Below are 20929 nucleotides of genomic sequence, written 5' to 3' on the forward strand. Positions count from 1 at the left end.
TAATTTCAAGCCTAAATTTCCTAACTGACAATTTATATCCGTTTGTCCTGGTGTTCACATTAGCACTGAGCTGAAATAATTCCTCTCCTTCCCCGGTATTTATCCCTCTGATATATTTAAAGAGTGCAATCATATCTCCTCTTATCCTTCTTTTGGTTAAGGAAAACAAACCGAGCTCCTCAAGTCTCCTTTCATATGACAGGCCTTCCATTCCTCGGATCATTCTAGTGGCCCTTCTTTGTACGTGTTCCAGTTTGAATTCATCCTTCTTAAACATGGGAGACCAAAACTGCACACAATACTCCAAATGAGGTCTCACCAATGCCTTATATAACGGGACTAGCACCTCCTTATCTCTACTAGAAATACCTCGCCTAATGCATCCCAAGACCGCATTAGCTTTTTTAACGGCCACATCACATTGCCTACTCATAGTCATCCTACGATCAACCAGGACTCCTAGGTCCTTCTCCTCCTCCGTTACTTCCAACTGGTGCGTCCCCAGCTTATAACTAAAATTCTTGTTAGTCATCCCTAAATGCATAACCTTACACTTCTCATTATTGAATTTCATCCTGATTAGTTGTAGCTAAATTAGCCCCCATCATATTGTATGTATTGTTGGGGTTATTTTTTCCAATGTGCATTACTTTACATTTATCCACATTAAATTTCATTTGCCATTTTGTTGCCCAAACACTTAGTTTTGTGAGATCTTTTTGAAGTTCTTCACAGTCTGCTTTGGCCTTAACTATCTTGAGCAGTTTAGTATCATCTGCAAACCTTGCCACCTCACTGTTTACCCCTTTCTCCAGATCATTTATGAATAAGTTGAATAGGATTGATCCTAGGACTGACCCTTGGGGAACACCACTAGTTACCCCTCTCCATTCTGAGAATTTACCATTTATTCCTACCCTTTGTTCCCTGTCTTTTAACCAGTTCTCAATTCATGAAAGGATCTTCCCTCTTATCCCATGACAACTTAATTTACGTAAGAGCCTTTGGTGAGGGACCTTGTCAAAGGCTTTCTGGAAATCTAAGTACACTATGTCCACTGGATCCCCCTTGTCCACATATTTGTTGACCCCTTCAAAGAACTCTAATAGATTAGTAAGACATGATTTCCCTTTACAGAAACCATGTTGACTTTGCCCAACAATTTATGTTCTTCTATGTGTCTGACAATTTTATTCTTTACTCTATACTTTATTCTATAACTGGCCCACTGCCCTTCTCCAGTAGCAGAGTAGCACTACACACCATAAAATCGTTGTTAACTTTATCATTCTGTGAACTGTTTTGTAAGCAAGAGAAAGAAAGCCCCTTCCTTGAGTCATCTCCCTTCCCCGCTGCTGCCAGCTTTCACAATACTTGGTGTTTTTCTCCAAGGCCCAACTACCATAGTCCTGTGATTGTGTGAGAATCTCAGCTTTTACTTTAATTTTCTAGCCCTTGTGGATGTGGAGAAAAAACCAGGAAATGTGCCTAGCGTGTAATCGATCAGCTCAGAAACCAGAAGGCAAAGAAAAAGAACCCTAACACATTATTTTAAAAAGTCTCACAATTGGGGGGGTGACTCATAATTTTCAGTGCTCGGGACTGGAAATGCTTCTCCCCCTGCATGGTTCTGGATATCATTGTGCAGCTACCAGGGCACCACAGAGCATAGCTTGAGGATCACAGCACCAGGGAGCAAGTCAAACAAAACACTCACAAATGCAACAAGTGTCTCCTGCGCAGGTCAGTTTATGTTCTGTGGTGAAGAGAATGCTGAATCTCAGTGATAAAACAGCAACTAGTAGCAAGTCTCAATGGGAGTGGCCCTATCAGGCCAGCACTGCTATAGTGAATTCTGTATATAACCCTTCTCATCTGTCAGCAACGCCCAAACACCCCTCCACGCAACCCTTCCCTCATATTCAGCCCATCGATTTCCATGACTTCACTACTGCACTCAACCCCTCCTCCCTGTTCTATCCTGCACCTTCTGTGCCTTATGTATTGTCTCCTTCTCCTTTGTTCACTCCTCCAGTTGTGACCTGCCATGCTCTTGCATGGCAAAGTCCTTTCCACTAACCTCCCAGCCCTGGGTTACTCCAGACAGCTGCTTCCTCCACTCCCATTTCCGTGCCACTGAATACCTCTGAGCCAGTAAGGAGAGGAAAGATGGGCTAGTGGATTGGGCATTAGCCTAGAACCTGAGAGATCCAGGTTCTAGTCCCTGCTCTACCCCAGACATCTTACATGCCCTTGGGCAAGTCATTTAACCTACCTGTGCCTCAGTTCCCCATCTGTACAATACAGCTAATAGCCCTGCCCTGCCTCCCAGAGGTGATGTAAGGCTGAACACATTGCCCATGGTGAGGTCGCAGCTACTAGGATGATGGGAGCCGCATCTGTGCCTCAGGTGACCAGATCGCCTGTGTGCCCTGCTACACTCCCCAACGTGCATTCCCACAACCAGGGCTTGGCTCACTTCTCCTCCTCCTCATACATGCCCTTCTCCCTTTCTGCAATTGCTTACTGACATTCTCAAAGGAAAATCAACAGCTGTGGTCTCCCTGCTCTCGCCCAAACCCTCTCTTGCCACCAACCTCAAGCCTTCCACAACCTATTGCTATCCTTTGGCTTTCTAGCCTTTGCACTTACATGGCAGTTTGTCCAGGCCAATAGCATGTGTCGCATGGCATGGCTTTGGGAGGGATGGAATATGGCATGGGGCTCTGCACAGCCCCTTCAGAGTAGCATCAGGGGCCCCCCCTCCAGAAAGATAGATATGGCAACATGAAGACCCCCTCCCCAAGTCTCCCAGTAGGACCTTCTGCCACACAGTCCCCTCAGCTGGGCTGGTGCTGACAATGCCCACCCTACCTCTCCCCAGCCCCAACCCCCAAAGCATTAACACCTCAGAGAAATCCATGGATCACTCAAATCGGCACTACTGGTTCAGGCTGGCTGTAGGCTCAGGCAGATGTCACTGTATCCATGGATTGCATTTTCAAGCTTCTCTTGGCAGCCGAAAGAACTAGAAATGTACTTTTGTTCAAGGGAACACCAAGGCTGTGATGTAATCACATGGTGCAAGGAGCTAAGCCTGTGGTACCTATGCTTTGATCCAGCCCTTGCAGCATGTGTCCAAATTGAATCAACTGTTCAATTCATCTTGAGGGAGCGGTGTTATATGGGTACATGATACAGGCTAACCCTAGAATTCTCACACAATGGGGCAGCATTGGTCACACTTGCTGCTGATTACTTACATTACATTAAAATGATAAAGTACAAATATGTTTCCATGTCAGACAACAGTCAACCTTCCTGCCAGATAATTCATTGTGTCTTTATTTGTGCAGGCATATGCTAAAGAAGGGCCTTCAGTCACACTTCATGCAGGCATCTCATGAACTTACCTAACTCTGGGTTTTCAGTGAGAGAAAAGACGAGGGGTCTGCTGGTTATTGCAGGAGTGATCTGGGCAGCGGTATGGCATGAACCACACCTATGGAAGAGAAGGGTTAAACATGTTTAAAAATCTTACAATCAACAGATTCATACGGCCAGAAGGGGCCACTGCTGTCATCCTGTTTGAATTCCTGTGTAACACGTGCAGCAGGTCTTTCCTTAATTCCTGTCTGAAGCACCTCTTTTAGACAAAACTCCTATCTTGCTTTAAAAATTCAGTGGTCAAGATTGCACCACAGCCCTTGGTAAGATGTTCCAATACTTACTTACCTTAATTGTTCAAAATATGTTCCTTATTTCCCATCTGAATTTGTTTAGTTTTAATTGCCACTGGAGCATGTTATACCTGTGCCTGTTAGACCAAAGAAACCATTATCAAATGACTGTTCCCCATGTAGATACTTACCAACTGTGATCAAGTCATCCCTTAACCTTCTCTTTGTTAAAATGAACACAGCTTGTGCTCTTTGTTTCCATCGCTATAAGGCATGTTTTTCTACCCTCTAATCATTCTTGTGGCTCTTCTCTGAACCCGCTCAAATTTATCAACATTGTTTTTGAATGGTAGATGTCAGAACTGGATGCAGTATTCCAGCAGCAGTCACACCAGTACCAAACACAGAGGTAGTAAAAGTTCCCTTGTCCTACTTGATATTCCCGTTTGTACATACAATGATCGCATTAGCCCTTTCAGCCAAAATGTTACCCTGGGCGCTCATGTTGAGCTGATTAGCCACCATGATACCCCAGTCTTTCTCAGAGTCACTGCTTCCCAGGAGAGAATCCCCCAACCTGTAAGTAGGGCCTTCACTCTTTGTGCCTAGATGTGTACCGTTACATTTAGCCATATTAAAAAGCATATTGTTTGCTTGTGCCCAGTGTACTGAGCAGTCCAGATCGCTCTGTATTAGTGACCTGTCTGCTTCCTTTTTACCACTCCCCCAATCTTTGGATCATCTGCAATGTTTACCAGTGACTATTTTATTTTTTCTTTCAGGCCATTAATAAAAATATCAACTAGCATACAGCCAAGAACTATTCCCTGTGGTACACCAGCTCGGATGATTCTCCATTTACAGTTACATTATGAGACCTGTCATTTAGCCAGATTTTAATCCATTTAATGTGTGCCCCGTTAATTTTGTATAGCTCTACTTTTTTAATCAAAATGTTGTGAGGTACCAATTCAAAACTCTTACCAAAGTCATAATATATTGCAGCAACACTATTACCTTTATCAACCAAACTTGTAATCTCATCAAAAAAAGATATCAAGTTTGTTTGACAGGATCTGTTTCCCATATACCCATGTTGATTGGGAATTATTACATTATCCTTCTATAATTCTTCATTAATTTAGTCTCATATCAGCCATTCCATTATTTTGCTGGGGATCAATGTCAGATTTACAGGACTGTAATTATCTGGGTTGTCTCATTTAATCTTTTTAAATACTAGTACAACATTAGCTTTCTTCCAGTCTTCTGAACCTTCCCCTATGTTCCAAGATTTACTGAAAATCATCATTAACTCTTTAGCTAGCTTCTTGGCCAGCTCTTTAAAAACTCTTGGATGCAAGTTATCCAGACTTGCTGATTTAAGAATATCAAACTTTGGTAATTGCTGTTTAACATCCTCCTGCCTTACTAGTGGAATGGAAAGTATTTCATCTGGCTTTTTCCCAGATACAGAACAAATATTTATTGAACATTTCTGCTTTTCCTGCATTATTGATAATTCTACCATTTCTACCTAGCAATACTAGTGTTAGGATTCTTTTTGTTCCAAATATACTTTAAAAAATCGTCTTATTTTCCTGATCAATGCTGGCCGTAGATTTCTCCTTTTGCTTCCCTTATCGTTTTTTCCAATTCCTCGCTTCTAATTTAAGTTCATTACGACCAACGTCCCTAATATTTTTATTTTATTTTTTTTAACCAATGCAGTCTTCTTTCTTGACTATGGCTTTTTGGGGCATTTAGTAAAATGTTCTTAAACAATTCCCAATTATCATTCACGTTTTTCTGTTTAACTTCAAGTATATATATAACTGAAACCTTAGTATTGCCATTTCAGACACACTGCTTCTATAAGACATATGAGGTTGCCTTTCCAGAGGTGCCAATACAGCTGAAGTCAAATGGGTGCTCAGCACCTCTGAAAAAGTAGTCCATAGTCCCAGCAATTGCATTAAAATAGATCTGAAATTAACGTGGAGACACGTGCTAAACTGTATCACTGCTGACTTGCCTTTCTTTTTGCACCTGTGTTCTTTCTGTCTCATATTCTGTGCACTTGCACCTATAACCACCCCACTCCCACTCCACACACACACACACACACACACACACACACACACACACACACAATTATATAAAATCTGTGATTAGGAACTTGTTTTCATATTTGTCTATATTGTACCTAGAACATTTTTGAACTAAATAAATAATATTACAACTTCTGATTGTCCATATGCTGGATGTCTTGACAAGAGGTAATTTTGCTTGAGAAGAACTTTCATACAGTGTGCTTTATGTGACCAGATTCTACACACAGACAAAATAGAAAATGCTATTACATTTTATTACAAGGAATTTGGAAAACAGATTTTTTTTAACAAAGTTAGCTATTTTAAAGTGTTACCTGGGGCTGTGTATAATGGTTTTCACTCACCAGTGTGAAATGTAATGAAAGACAGCAAAGTTTATTAAGCATGATTCAAACTGTATCTTAATTACTAGCTTCATTTTCTGAGGCAACAAGAAATAAAATGAAAAAAGAAATTAGTTTTACGAATGTTGTCATAGATCTTTAGGAAAAGATAATCAAACCCACCACCCTTAAAATTCACAGAGGGTGCATAGCTTGAGTTTCCCAGTGTTTTGAGCTATTTCCTTATAAGGTGGCCCATAAGAATTCTCGTCTAAACTAACTGTTGGGGGAATTAGCAGCACATGTGTCTGAGTGCATGAGCTGCAAGGCTGCAGATGCCTAAGAAAAGGCTTGTACATTCTTTGATGGACCAGTAGGAGTCTTGGTATAGAGAATTTGATTTTAATTTGGAAAACTGAAGCTTAGATTTTCAGGTTTTGCAGCAATGCAGAGATTCTTGTGAACTTCCTCTTAGATTCTTTTCTATGGGATATATTGTCAAATAATTTTAAAAATTAAAAATGTCAAAATTGCTTAGGCTGGAGGTCCAGCAGTTGGGCAACTGCCATATGCCGTGTTATTCCTATTGCTCTATCTCAGGGCTTTGTCCTACCACCTCTCAACATAGTATTTGGGTGCCTTCCGCATAAAATTAATAGCAACAGCAAAGTTCCTTACGGATTTCATAGAGCCTTTGGTACTTCTCTCATTTTGGGGTAAGAAAACTGCTTAGGGAATGGGTTCTTATTATGCATTTCCTTTTTTTTTCTTTTGGTTGGGGTTTATAAGTAGGAGTGTCCATGATGAGAGTGTCACTTTTATGATGAAAAGCTTACTGCCTTATTTGACCTGCTGGCTAACAGGATCTCCTTGCCATAGGATGTGTAGATGGAATGTGTAGAACTGTTACCACTAGAATGCTGCTTTCTGTTACTATTACCCAGGCCATAGAGACTGACAGAATCTGATTTCTGTGACATTCAAAGGGTAGTTTCTCTAAACTGCAGAAATTTATTGCATGATCTCCAGAACTGTAGCCTCACATTTGTGAGTGATGAGTTGAGAAGATGCTTTTATGCAATCTGAGGCAGCAGTGTGTATGTGAGGGAGTGAATTAAATTTGCCCAACACCTGCCTATTGTGTAGCACATCTGGCTCTAGTTCATCAGCCATACTTGACCTAGGTCTTTAACTAGCCAATACACAGTATGTTTGCCCTTTGTATGTTAATAAATAATAATTTGTGCTTCTGCAGTATCTTCCATCCAAGGCCACCATTTTATGAACATCAATGAAAAAAATCTCACAGCTCTGTGTGGAGTAACTATTATCCATGTTGCATGGATGGTGAAAGCTACAGAGAAACAAATTAACCTTCCCAAGGCTACAAAGCAATTCAGTGGTATAGCTGTGACAAGAATACAGAACTCTACTTCAGTCCTGGCTTCACCACTAGACCACACTCTCTCCCCAAAGACCACACCTCACAAGCACTAATGACAACTATACTATGGGTAAAATCCTGGTGCCACTGAAGTCAAAGGGAGTCTTTCCAACTGGCTGCAGTAGAACAGGATTTCATCCTATATTCTCTGAAGAATTTAGAAGTTTATTGCTGAGCTCAAAAGGTGACACACCAGATGAAAATTTGGTCTTCCGAAACAAATTTTTAACAAATCTTTACATGTTGCTACTCTGAATGTGTTGTCCTTAATAGGGAAAGGCATGGAGTTGCCTGACATGATGGTCCAAAGAAACATTGATACACTCTGGGTGCAGGACACCAGATAGTTAGGAAATACAGCCTGAGAACTGGGTCTGGGCTGTAAGCTGTACTATGCAGGTGGCGGTAGAAAGAGAAATGGTGTAGGAGTGGTGATTTGCAATGAACATTGTAAAAGTGTTTGAGAAATCACTAGGGTGAATGACTGTTTAATGGTCTCCGAATACAAGGAAAGGAGTGCACGTTATTTGTGGTATTGGTATACATCCCACAACAGAGAAGGAAGAGATCAGGCAGAGCCTGCAAAACTTAGCAGATATGGCTGGACCACAGAAATTACTGCTGACCCTGGGAGATTGCAATGCTAATGGGTAGTGCCCTACCAAATTCACACCCATGAAAAATGCATCACAGACCATGAAATCTGGTCTCCCCCTGTGAGATCTGGCCTTCTGTGTGCTTTTACCCTATACTACACAGATTTCATGGGGGGAAACCAGCGTTTCTTAAACTGGGGGTCCTGACCCAAAAGGGAGTTGCAAGGTTATTTTAGGGGGGTCATGGTATTGCCACCTTTACTTCTACTCTGCCTTCAGAGCTGGGTAGCTGGAGAGCGGCGGCTGTTGGCCAGGCGCCCAGATCTGAAGGCAGCGCCTTGCCAGCAGCAGTGCAGAAGTAAGGATGGTAAATACCATACCAGCAGCCACCGCTCTCCAGCTGCCCAGCTCTGAATGCAGCACCACTGTCAACAGCAGCACAGAAGTAAGGGTAGTGGTACTGCAACCCACGCTACAATAACCTTCCCACCACCCCGCAAACTCATTTTGGGGTCAGGACTCTTACAATTACAATACCATGAAATTTCAGATTTTAATAGATGAAGTCATGAAATGTATGATTTTTAAAATCCTATGACCGTGAAATTGAGCAAAATGGACCATGAATTTGGTAGGGCCCTATTCATAGAATAGAATCATAGGGCTTCAATTCATTCAAGCTCTGAGCAAATACTGGGACAGTATGTGCTGGGATTGGAGAATGCAGCAGGCGCCACACTGCTTGACTTGTGTTTAGACAATCAGTGGGTGACTGCCAACACTTGGTTTAAGAAATAAGGAAGTCATTGCTACATGTACTGACATGGTGAAGTAAGCACGCAAATAGATGTCTTGCTAACCTGAATGAACCAAAGGAAGATGATTAAGGATTGTAATGTCATCCTGAGTGAAACGGTCGCACCCCAACACAAGCCATTGTTGGTAACGGTTGCAACTTGCAAATGGACCCAGCATGAGCTTTGCTCTAACAATACTGTAGCGGAGCAGTTGGCCCGCTCCTAAAAAAGGCTAGGCTGATTGGGAAAGCAGCCACAGCTGAGGCCATGCCCCAATCAGGCCACAGCTGGCCCTATAAAAGGGCTGTGAGCCAGGGGCTGAGTCAGTCTCTCTCTAGGTGGGGAGGGAGAAGGACCTGGCTGCCTGAATGGCAGGTACCTGAACTGGAGCAGTGCTGGGGAAAAGGGCAAGAGGAGCTGGGAAGCTCCAGACTAGCAATTCCCCGGGCTGATGCCTTGTTAAAGGCCCAAAAAGGTACTAGGGCTGCAGAGAGGCAGCCCAGGGATAGGCAAAGGCAGCAGGTCCTAACCCCTTGCCAATGATGAGTGGCCATTGCAGACTGCAGTTTGCCCTAGTGAGAGGAGGCTAGATGATGACTGGAAGTAGCCACTGAGGCAAGGTGGGGATAGAGGGTTGGGGGTTCCCCTGGGAGAGGAGACCCAGATAGTGGGTTACTGCTGGGGCAGAACCCTGAGGAAAGAAGGGCACTGGGGTCTGGGAGGGACATGGGGGCCAGCGACAGGCGAGACATCGGCCAGCAGGAGGCACCACACGGTGAGTCATCGCTTCGCTACAGATGCACGCATCAGATTGTGGAGACTGAGCAGGGCAACTTCAGATAAGTTTAGAGAGACAGTCACAAGGTTTGAGCCAAGAACTACTCAAACTGGAATAACAAAAGAAGGAGTGGTGTATCTTTGAGCAAGGGATTGGACTAGATGATCTCCTGAGGTCTCTTCCAACCCTAATATTCTATGATTCAAGAACATATAGATCTAAGAAGCTGAGATCCTACACGTGCTAAGCTGGGCAGACCACAATCTCATGAAGAACAGCAGTGGAATGAGGAGGTGCAGAAAGCAGTAAAAAAAAAAAAGAGAAGCCAGAAAGGTGATGGAAAATAGCTCTTAGGAAGAAGTGGTCGTCACCTATAAAGCTTCCAAATGAACAGCAAAGCAACTGTCAGGTGAAAAACCTAGTGTTAGATGAGCTGTATAATGAGCTGATCAACTGCCCTCAACTTGACAAAAAAATATATGTGATTATGTGGACAAGAAACAAAAGGAAAGAAGATAGAATGAATATACAATTTGTAAAGAATGTAGGGGAGCAGACTGCTTGTGACCGGAGACATGGTATGTAACTGATGGTGAGAATACTATGAGAGTCTGCTTAATGAGAAAAAAAACCTTTTTAAGCTACACTACTATCATGTCAACTGATAATTATGGCTGTCAATGATCTGTCAGAAGCAGGCATCAAGGCAGCACTACTGAAGATGGCACTTGGAAAACCAGCAGGTCCAGAGAAAGTCATGACAGTAATGATCAAAGCCTTGAGAGAGGTTGGTATATCCCAAAAGTCCTAAAAGAATGGAGAAAGCCAATACAGGTGGTAATATACTAACAAAAAGGTGACATAAATGACTGTTTGAAGTACCAGTGAATTAAATTGTGGTCCTGCTGCATGAAACTGTTAGAGAGAATCATAGACAGTCACATTTGCCAAATAGTAGAGCCCATTTTAGGAAAGGAGCAGTGGTTTTAACAAGGGAAAAGAGGTAACAGAGGATATGTTCACAGCTAGAGGGTTGGTGGAAAAGAAGCTGGAGGGAAATGCTGAATATGGTTGGGCTTCCCTCAATTTGGAAAAAGCATTCAACAAAGTAGCTAGGTAACTGCTACAATTTTATGGGGTACTTAGGAAGGAACAATCAGTTGCACACATGGGAAATGACTGCCTAGGAAGGAGCACTGTGGAAAGGGATCTGGGGGTCACAGTGGACCACAAGCTAAATATCAGTCAACAGTTTAACACTGTTTCAAAAAAAGCGAACATCATTCTGGGCTGTATTAGCAGGAGTGTTGGAAGCAAGACGCGAGAACTAATTCTTCCTCTCTACTCCACGCTGATTAGGCCTCAACTGGAGTATTGTGTCCAGTTTTGGGTGCCACATTTCAGAACAAATTGGAGAAAGTCAAGAGAAGAGCAACAAAAATGATTAAAGGTCTAGAAAACATGACCTATGAGGGAAGGTTGAAAAAACTGGGTTTGTTTAGTCTGAAAAAGAGAAGACTGAGAGGGGACATAAGTTTTCAAGTACATAAAAGGTTGTTACAAGGAGGAGGGAGAAACATTGTTCTCATTAACATCTGAGGATAGAACAAGAAGCAATGGGCTTAAATTGCAGACAGGGAGGTTTAAATTGGACATTAGGAAAAACTTCCTAACTGTCAGGGTGGTTAAGCACTGGAATAAATTGCCTAGGGAGGTAGTGAATCTCCATCATTGGCGATTTTTAAGAGCAAGTTAGACAAACACCTGTGAGGGATGGTACTAGATCAGGCATGAGCAAACTACGGCCCGCGGGCCAGATCCGGCCTGTCAGGACTTTGGATCAGGCCCACGGGATTGCCATCCCCGTGGCACCACGGGCCCTGCATCACACCCGGAAGTGGCCAGAACCATGTCCCCGTGGCCCCTGGGCAGGGGCAGAGGGCTCCGCGCGCTGCCCTCGCCTGCAGGCACCCCCCGCAGCTCCCGTTGGCCGGGAACGGGGAACCGCAGCCAATGGGAGCTTCGGGGGAAGTACCCTCAGGCTAGGGCAGCGTGCAGAGTCCTCTCCCCCCACTCCAGGGGCCGCAGGGACTTGGTGCTGGCAGCTTGCAGGAGCAGCGTGGGGCCAGGGCAGGCAGCGAGCCTGCCTGAGCCCTGCTGCACGCCGCTGCCCCCCCGGAGCCGCTCAAGGTAAGCAGCACCAGGCCAGAGCCCGCACTCCAAACCCCTCCTGCACCTCGCACCCCAACCCCCTGCTCTGAGCTCCCTCCCGTACCCCAACCCCCTGCCCTGAGCCCCCTCCCGTACACCCCACACCCCTCCTGTGCCCCATCCCCTTGCCCTGAGCCCCTTCCTGCATACCACACACCCTCCCACACCCCAACCCTCTGCCCCAGTCCTACATTCATGGCCCTGCATGCAATTTTCCCACCCAGATGTGGCCCTCAGGCCAAAAAGTTTGCCCACCCCTGTACTAGATAATACTTAGTGCTGCCATGAGTGCAGGGGACTGGACTAGATGACCTCTTGAGGTCCATTCCAGGCCTATGATTCTATGATCTTGTCCAGATGGTGATGGGTTTCTGTGATGGTTCCATGAAAAAAGTAGACACAGCCTTTGGTGTAACACAGGGTTTTGAGGTGAAGGTTGGGCTCCACCAGAGATCAGTGTTTAGTCCATTACTATTCATAATTGTGATGGACTTCATCAGTAAGGAAATCCAAATGGAAGGCAGTACACAGTTTATCTATGCAGACAATATTGCACTAACAGCTGACACTAAGGAAGATTTTGATGCCTGGAACAGGGAACTAATAAACTCTGGCCTAAAACTGAGTAAATAAAAGACTGAAGTCATGTAGGTGTCTCATGCAGAAACAATACAGATTAGTATTAACATTGCAGGACAGCACCTAAATTGGGTTTCTGCATTTTAAGTAATTTGGGGGCTGGTTAGCAGCAAATGGAGAAATCAAGAGAATTGTAAGCAAGGCTGTTGAGCACAGGGGAAATCTGGCGCAAGATAGGTGGAGTGATTTATGATACACAGATGCCCAGACTAATTAAGGGACGATAGAAAAACACGACAACCCCAGCTCTTGTGTACAGATCAGTCATGTGTGACCTGTTGTATTAACGTAGATGGAAAATAGGGCCAAGCGTATTAATATAACCCAGTTACTGTTCAACATTAAACAATGTTAAACAAAGTTCCAAGTTTGGCATACAGAGATCTCAGCCTGCTTCATACCCCAGGAAACCACCATCAACAATCCTTTTATTAAAGATAAAGAAAAGAAGGAACTGGCCCAGGGAAACGAAGACCAGCAATTAGTAAAGGGATGCAGCACAAGTTTGCTATACTTAAAGGGTCCCTGAGTTGGGAGCCGGAACAGTGGGTGGGACCAGGTCCTACCCTACCAGCTGCTGGGGGAAGTGGCTATGTCCTAAGGAAAAGAATTACAATTGTGGTAACCCAGGGAAGCGGGCTACACTGGGACTGCCTCAGGGAGTTGTGATCAGAGATCTGAGTCGAAAGGGGATGGCTCAGCAGGAGGGCTGGGGTCACTGAGGACTCAAGTAGAGATAAGGAGTTCCCAGGGAAGAAGCCCTTCATGTGCTACTCAATACCCGTAGGAACCTGGCCAGACTACGCGAGGGTACCATGATGGGCCCTGTTGGACTGTTAGAAGACTGAGCCCAGAGAGGGCGGCAGGACATTTTGGACTGTGTACTGCGGAAGGGGTTTGTTTGTTTGTTTTACACATGGACTGTGTGTGACTCTGCCAGAGAGCTGCTTCACCGAAGACCTGCCGGACAAGCACAGCAGCCAACAGGGGGCACTTTGAGCAGAGGAAAAAAAATGCAGGCATGAATACACTCGACCAGGGGTGCGGCTGGCTGCTAGCACATCTCTGCGCCCCCCCCTAGCAGCATGGGGGAGGCAGCTAAGCGTGCTGCCCCCACTCTGGGCAGCGCATGGAGGCCTGCTGACCCCCAAGGGGTGCGCAGAGGTGTGCCAGCAGCAGGGCTAAGGTGGCTCCCTACCACTCTACTTCCCACCTTCTGCACCACTCCCGGAAGCGGGATGTGTGTGTGTGTGTGTGTGTGCGCTGTCCCTGCCTCAAGTGCTGACTCCACAGCTCCCCTGGCCTTCCTCGCCTAGGAGCCGCCACCGGAGGGGTGTGTGTGCTGGTTGCTTTGGGAGCCACGCCGCCCGAGGTAAGCACCACCCCACTGCTCCCCAACCCCCCTGTCCCAGCCCAGAGCCTGCACCCCACATCCAAACTTCTTCCCAGAGCCCTCACCCCTTCTCCCACACTCCAACTCCCTGCAACAACCCAGAGCCCGTACCCAGCACCCAAACTGCCTCCCAGAGCCCACCCCCCCGAATCCTCTCCTGCACCCCAATCAAGGTACCTCACTTTATTTTCATTTACTTCCCATTACTTATAATATAGGAGGAGGAGGAAGAAGAAAAAAAGAATGAAAAGGAGGGCGGGGGAAATAAAAGAGAATATTCTTTTTCTTGGCTGGGTCCCGAAGGGGGGCCCCCGAAAAAGAAGCTGCCCACTGGGCCCCACTAACTCTAAATCTGCCACTGAGCCCAAGATCTGCAGTATCCTGGAGAAGCCGCAAGAGAGGTGACTGAGGTGGTACGTACGACAGACGGATGAAGGGAATCCTGTTAGGCAGGCATTTGAGACTGGAGATCACAGGCAAAGAACAAGAGGATGGCCAAGAAAATGGTGGATAGACTGTGTATGAGAGGAGAGAGAGGATACGGAGTGTGCATTGGACCAGCAAGCCCGGAAAAGGCTGATCATAGACGATAAGGGTTGGAAGAGACCTCAGGTCGTCATCTAGTCCAACCCCCCTGCTCAAAGCAGGACCAACACCAACTAAATCATCACAGCCAGGGCTTTGTCAAGCAGGGCCTTAAAAACCTCTAAGGATGGAGATTCCATCACCTCCCTAGGTAACCCATTCCAGTGCTTCACCACCCTCCTAGTGAAATAGTTTTTCCTAATATCCAACCTAGACCTCCCCCACTGCAACTTGAGACCATTGCTCCTTGCTCTGTCATCTGCCACCACTGAGAACAGCCGAGCTCCATCCTCTTTGGAACCCCCCTTCAAGTAGTTGAACGCTGCTATCAAATCCCCCCTCTCTCTTCTCTTCTGCAGACTAAATAAGCCCAGTTCCCTCTGCCTCTCCTCATAAGTCATGTGACCCAGCCCCCTAATCATTGTTGTTGCCCTCTGCTGGACTCTCTCCAATTTGTCCACATCCCTTCTGTAGCGGGAGGCCCAAAACTGGATGCAGTACTCTAGATGTGGCCTCACCAGTGCCAAACAGAGGAGAATAATCACTTCCCTCAATCTGCTGGCAGTGCTCCTAGTAATACAGCCCAATATGCCGTTAGCCTTCTTGCCAACAAGGGCACCCTGCTAACTCATCTCCATCTTCTCGTCCACTATAATCCCCAGGTCCTTTTCTGCAGAACTGCTGCTTAGCCAGTCGGTCCCCAGCCTGTAGCGGTGCCTGGGATTCTTCCGTCCTAAGTGCAGGACTCTGCACTTGTCCTTGAATCTCATCAGAATTCTTTTGGCCCAATCCTCCAATTTGTCTCAGTCACTCTGGACCCTATCCCTACCCTCCAGTGTATCTACCTCTCCTCCCAGCTTAGTGTCATCCACCAACTTGCTAAGGGTGCAATCCATCCCATCATCCAAATCGTTAATGAAGATGTTGGGAGAAAAAGCCCCAGGACCGACCCCTGAGGCACTCTGCTTGATGCCAGCTGCCAACTAGACATTGAGCTGCTGATCACTATCAGTTGAGCCTGACAATCTAGCCAGCTTTCTATCCACTTTATAGTCCATTAATCCAATCCATACTTCTTTAACTTGCTGGCAAGAATACTGTGAGAGACCATATCAAAAGCTTTGCTAAAGTCAAAGTATATCACGTCCACTGCTTTCCCCATATCCACAGAGCCAGTTATCTCATCACAGAAGGCAATCAGATTGGTCAGGCATGACTTGCCCCTGGTGAATCCATGTTGACTGTTCCTGATCACCTTCCTCTCCTCCAACTGCTTCAAAATGGATTCCTTGAGGACCTACTCCATGATTTTTCCAGGGACTGAGGTGTTCCCCAGATTCTCCTCCTCCTCTTTTTTAAAGATGGGCACTATATTTGCCTTTTTCCAATTGTCCGAGACCTCCCTCGATCGCCACGAGTTTTCAAAGATAATGGCCCTGCAATCTCATCAGCCAACTCCCTCAGCACCCTTGGATGCATTGCACAGATTTGGCAACTCAACACCAACTAGCTGGGAAAAGGGGAAGAAGAAGAAGTTGTAGAGCCCAATTAATGCCGTTTGCCCTTTTATGGATGGTATGAGTCATACAGCCAAGGCCTTTTTTTCTCTTTCAGAAGAGTAAATATAGTTTTCAGATGACCCAAAAATTGGGGGAGCGGTGAAGAATGAAGAGGACAGGTTACTGATTCTGAACAATCTTGCACGCTTGGTAAACTGAGCACAAGCATACAATATGTGTTTTGATGTTAATGTCTAAAACCAAACAATTTAGGCCACATTTACAGGACAAGGACTCTATGCTGGGAAGCAAATGACTCTGAAAATGACTTAGGGGTGGTGGTGGATAATCAGTTGAACAGGAATTCCCAATGCGATGCTGTTTATGCTCCCAAAGAGCTAATGCAATCCCTGTGTGCATAAACAGGGGAATCTTGAATAGGAGTGGAAAGGTTATTTTACCTCCGTATTTGGCTCTGATGCAACCGCTGCTGAAATACTATGTCCAGTTATGGTGCGCCCACAATTCAAGAAGGATGTTAATAAACCAGAGAATACAAAGAAGAACCACAAGAATGATAAAAGGATTAGAAAACATGCCTTTAGTGAATGAGCTCTTTGGGTCTATCTATTTAGCTTAACAAAGAGAAAGTTAAGGGGTGACTTGATTAGTCTATAACAGGGGTAGGCAACCTATGGCACATGTGCCGAAGGCGGGACACGAGCTGATTTTCAGTGGCACTCACACTGCCCAGGTCCTGGCCACCGGTCCGGGGAGATCTGCATTTTAATTTATTTTTAAATGAAACTTCTTAAACATTTTTAAAACCTTATTTACTTTACATACAACAATAGTTTAGTTATATATTATAGACTTATAGAAAGAGACCTTCTAAAAATGTTAAAATGTATGACTGGCACGCGAAACCTTAAATTAGAGTGAATAAATGAAGACTCGGCACACCTCTTCTGAAAGGTTGCCGACCCCTGGTCTATAAGTATCTACACAGGGAACAAATATTTAATAATGGGCTCGTCAGTCCAGCAGAGAAAGGTCTAACATGATCCAATGGCTGAAAATTGAAACTAGATAAATTCAGACGGGAAATCAGGCATAAATTCTTAACAGTGAGAGTAATTAACCATTGGAACAATTTACCAAGTGTCATGATAGAGTCTCCATCACTGACAATTTTTAAATCAAGAGCAGATGCTTTTCTTAAAAGATCTGCTCTAGGAAGTATTTTTGGGAAATTCTATGGCCTATGGAGATGAGACTAGATGATCAGAGCATTGTTTTCTGGCCTGTGAAACTATGAATATCCCCCTCTGTCATAAACAGATAGTTAAGGGTTAAGGTCTCTTTTACCTGTAAAGGGTTAACATGCAGTACCTGAGGAACATCTGACCAGAGGACCAATCAAGGGACAGGATAATTTCAAATCTCTGTGGAGGGAAGCCTTTGTCTGTGTTCCTTGTTGGCTCTGAGTGCTCTCTTTGGATCTAAGAGAGGCCAGTCATGTCTCCAAGTTCTCCTGGAGTAGTTCCTACTATCTAATAGTGAGTATTAATTAGAAAGGCGGATTAGTCTTATAATTTGATTTCTACATTTGCAATTGTGTGTTTGCTGAAGGAAATTCTTTATTTCTGTTTGCTGTTACTTTGCTTTTACTGAGAAAGAAAGGAGGGGGGGATTCGCTCCAGAGATTGATAAGTTTAGACCCTGTATTTTTGCATCTTGGTAATACAGAGATAGTGTACTTTTTCTTTCTTTAATAAATTCTTTTCTTTGGACTTGGTTAATTCCTTCTCTTGTGGAGATTCAAGGGAAGGGGAGGGGGGAAGAGTGAGTTCCTCCTGAGGTTGATTCACAGGGTTGAATCGGTGTGATTCTCTCCAGAGTGGCTAGGAGAGAAGGAGGGGGGAAGTGGGCTGCTTCCCTGTGTGTAGAGATTCAGGGAGATTGAATCTGTGTTCCCCAGGGGAAGTTTGGGGAAGGACTGTGTCCCAATACACGTACATTATTGGGTGGTGGCAGCTTTTACCAGATCTAAACTAGGATTTAAGTTTAGATAAATCCATGCAGGTCCCCATATTGGAACCCAACAGCCCCAAGTGGGGGTGAGACCTATGACATGGTAGGCAGCGGTTGGGATGTATTAAGAACCAGGAATACAGGCTAGAAGGGAGAGATACCCCGAAGGCAAACAGACAAGGTTTTCTAACTGGCTTTGTTAGAAGGAGATTTTCAGCAAGGCTAGCTGGAGGGAATAAAGTTTTCTAGCAGGCTTTGTTGGAAGCAGTTTTTCTTTCTGGTTGCTTGGACAGGCAGCTTGAGGAAAAGGAGGCGTAGGGTTTTCTAACAAGGCTTTTGTTAGAAGGGACACCTACTGAGAGGGTACTTAGCCATTTGCAAAAAACAGTTGCAAGACCGGTTTGTTTAGTGCTGTGAGGAGGAGGGGGACATTTTTTTTTCTCTTTCTCAGTCTAAAGCACAGTTGGTAGCTGTGAACCAGCTACATCAGCATAACACCAAATGCAAATGCAGAGTTTTTGTTTCTTTTCTATTCAGTCTCTCCGGGAATAGAAAGGGTTAGGAATTGGGGGAACCAGTTCACTGACTGAAGAGGGGTGGGGCCAGCACCAGAAAGCAACACCAGCAAGCCACACAGAAAATTCCCTGACTGCAGAGGGGTGTGGCCAGCACCAGAAAGCCCAAAGACATGAGTACCAGTCAAACAGCTAACCACAAAAAAGACATGGAGAAGCAACAAGCCAGAGAGGCTGACCACAGGAGGGCGTTGGAGCTCCAGAGGGAGGCCCACCAGCAGGCCCTGGGATTAGCAAAAGCTAACCCAAATGTTCCAGCCAACCCTAACAATCCAGGCACTGTTCCCCATCCCAAGAAATTTCCCACCTACATGGCAGGTGAGGACACTGAGGCCTTCTTAAAAATTTTTAAAAGGACCTGCCATGGGTACAGCATCCCTGAAGACCAGTACAAGGACTGGTCAGGAAAGTGAACTTTTGCTGTCTATGACGATTATTCCATCTCCATGCTATTGGGGGAAAACTTGGCCAACCATGTGCAGCTGGCCTATGACACCCTCTCACTACATTGCCTGATAGAACGCAAACAGAGAAAAACCCTACCATGTCTTACTCATTCAGCCAGATGAGACAAAGGAAAAAAAACTTTATAGTATGTAATCCATGTGCCCAGGGACCAGTGTAGGTATTCGTGGTCCAGTGCCCCTGTTGTACATTGTAAGATTTTCACACTCTGGGGTTTGTATAGGGGCCTATAAACCATGTAGCCATCTTGCAGCCCAGTATGGAGGATTCATATAATACAGGGGTCTCAAATTCCCAGCCCGTGGGCCACGAGCCTCCCCAACGTGGCCCGTGGGGCTCCAAGCAGTTTTGTGGCTGGGTCTCTCCCCGGGCCGCACCTGCTGCCCCCGGGCGCTCCCCACTCAGGGGCCCCCGGCAGCGCAGTGGAGCTAAGCGGCATCTGCCTGCTCGCTCTAGTGGCTGCCAGCGGGGCGGTGCCTGGGGGCAGAAGCGCGCGGAGGCACCCCAGCCCGGCCTGGCCTGCCCCGCCCCACATTGGAGCTCCAGGTAAGCACCACACCCCTGACCCCCTCCCAGAGCCTGCACCTCCTCCCCACACTACCCCAGCCCCCAAACTCCCTTCCAGAGCCTGCACCCCCTTCCCACACACTTCCTCTCAGAGCCTGCACCTCTCCCCACCCTCCAAACTCCTTCCCAGAGTCTGCACTCCCCCCACCACTCCCTCGCAGAGCCTGCACCCCAGACCCCCTTCTCCACCCAAACTCCCTCCCAGAGCCCAGCCTCTCACCCCTTCTGCACCCAAACTTCCTCCCAGAGCCTGCACCCCAATCCCCTACCACAGACCTCCTCCCCCACCAAAACTCCATCCCAGAGCCTTAGGCAGGGTGGGGGGCAGAATTTGGGGGGGTGGGTTCTGGGCAGCATGAGTGACATTGGCCCTCTGGGAGGATTTGAAGACTGGCTCTGGCCCTAAGGTAAACTGAGTTTGAGACCCCTGATATTATATGTACCAGGAATGGGGCAAGGTATGTCTGGTGCATGGCACTTGCATTTTAGGAGGATGGAACATATAAGGTGTGGCACTGAGGAAATGAGGGCCTAATGTAGTATGTTGTGTGAGCATGAGCATACTGCCAGGGTGAAGGGGATGGGTATGAGCCCCTACAAAAGTGCTATCCCCAGGTAATGGGTGTATCAGGCCCTACAGACTGGGGTTGCTGGGGTGGGGGAACTCTACAGCATTTAGTACCTGGTTGGGGATTATAGAGTGAGTCTGTAGGATGTGAGATCCAGGGGAGAGACACCAGTTTAATTTTTTCTTTTCAAAAGTTTTTCAACAGAACAAGTTTTTTGATTGAATAGAAATTTGTTTTCATTTATTTCTTTTATTGCTCAAATAACACTTTTAAACAAATTTTTTTATTTTTTTTATTACATTTAAAAAAAAATTTGGATGGGTGTAATAGAGCTAAAGTCTCATTACCGGGCCAGGTGGTCTTGTGGGTAGTGCTCCCCATATACCTCTCAGCAGGAAGGCCTTTCTGACCAGTTCCTCACCTGAGGATGGGTTTAGCTTCACCTTGAGTGCAATGTCCTTGTCCTCTTCTTATCAGAGGGGGAGCAAGATTGGAATGAAGCTTATGCCTTGCTTGCTGAAGGGGCAGCTGGTAAGGGAACCCAGGCCCTCCTATTCCACCAGGCTCCTACCTAGGGTTCTGTGAGAGTCAAGGGGGTCAGGCATCCTGGAGTGCCCTCGGAGTTATCCTCCCTGGGTCACTTCCTACTATCTCTCTCTC

General features: G+C 45.8%; 1 long non-coding RNA gene across 1 annotated transcript in view; it reads right to left on the reverse strand.

Annotated features, from left to right (window-relative positions):
* Positions 1-20929, reverse strand: part of LOC120386040 — a 65549-nt gene that overhangs the window by 42954 nt on the left and 1666 nt on the right. The window contains exon 3 of the long non-coding RNA XR_005589497.1: positions 3414-3502. This is a non-coding gene — a long non-coding RNA (uncharacterized LOC120386040). The remainder of the gene's footprint in view (positions 1-3413; positions 3503-20929) is intronic.

The sequence above is a fragment of the Mauremys reevesii genome, linkage group 18 (assembly GCF_016161935.1).
Source record: "Mauremys reevesii isolate NIE-2019 linkage group 18, ASM1616193v1, whole genome shotgun sequence".
Taxonomy (NCBI): domain Eukaryota; kingdom Metazoa; phylum Chordata; order Testudines; family Geoemydidae; genus Mauremys; species Mauremys reevesii.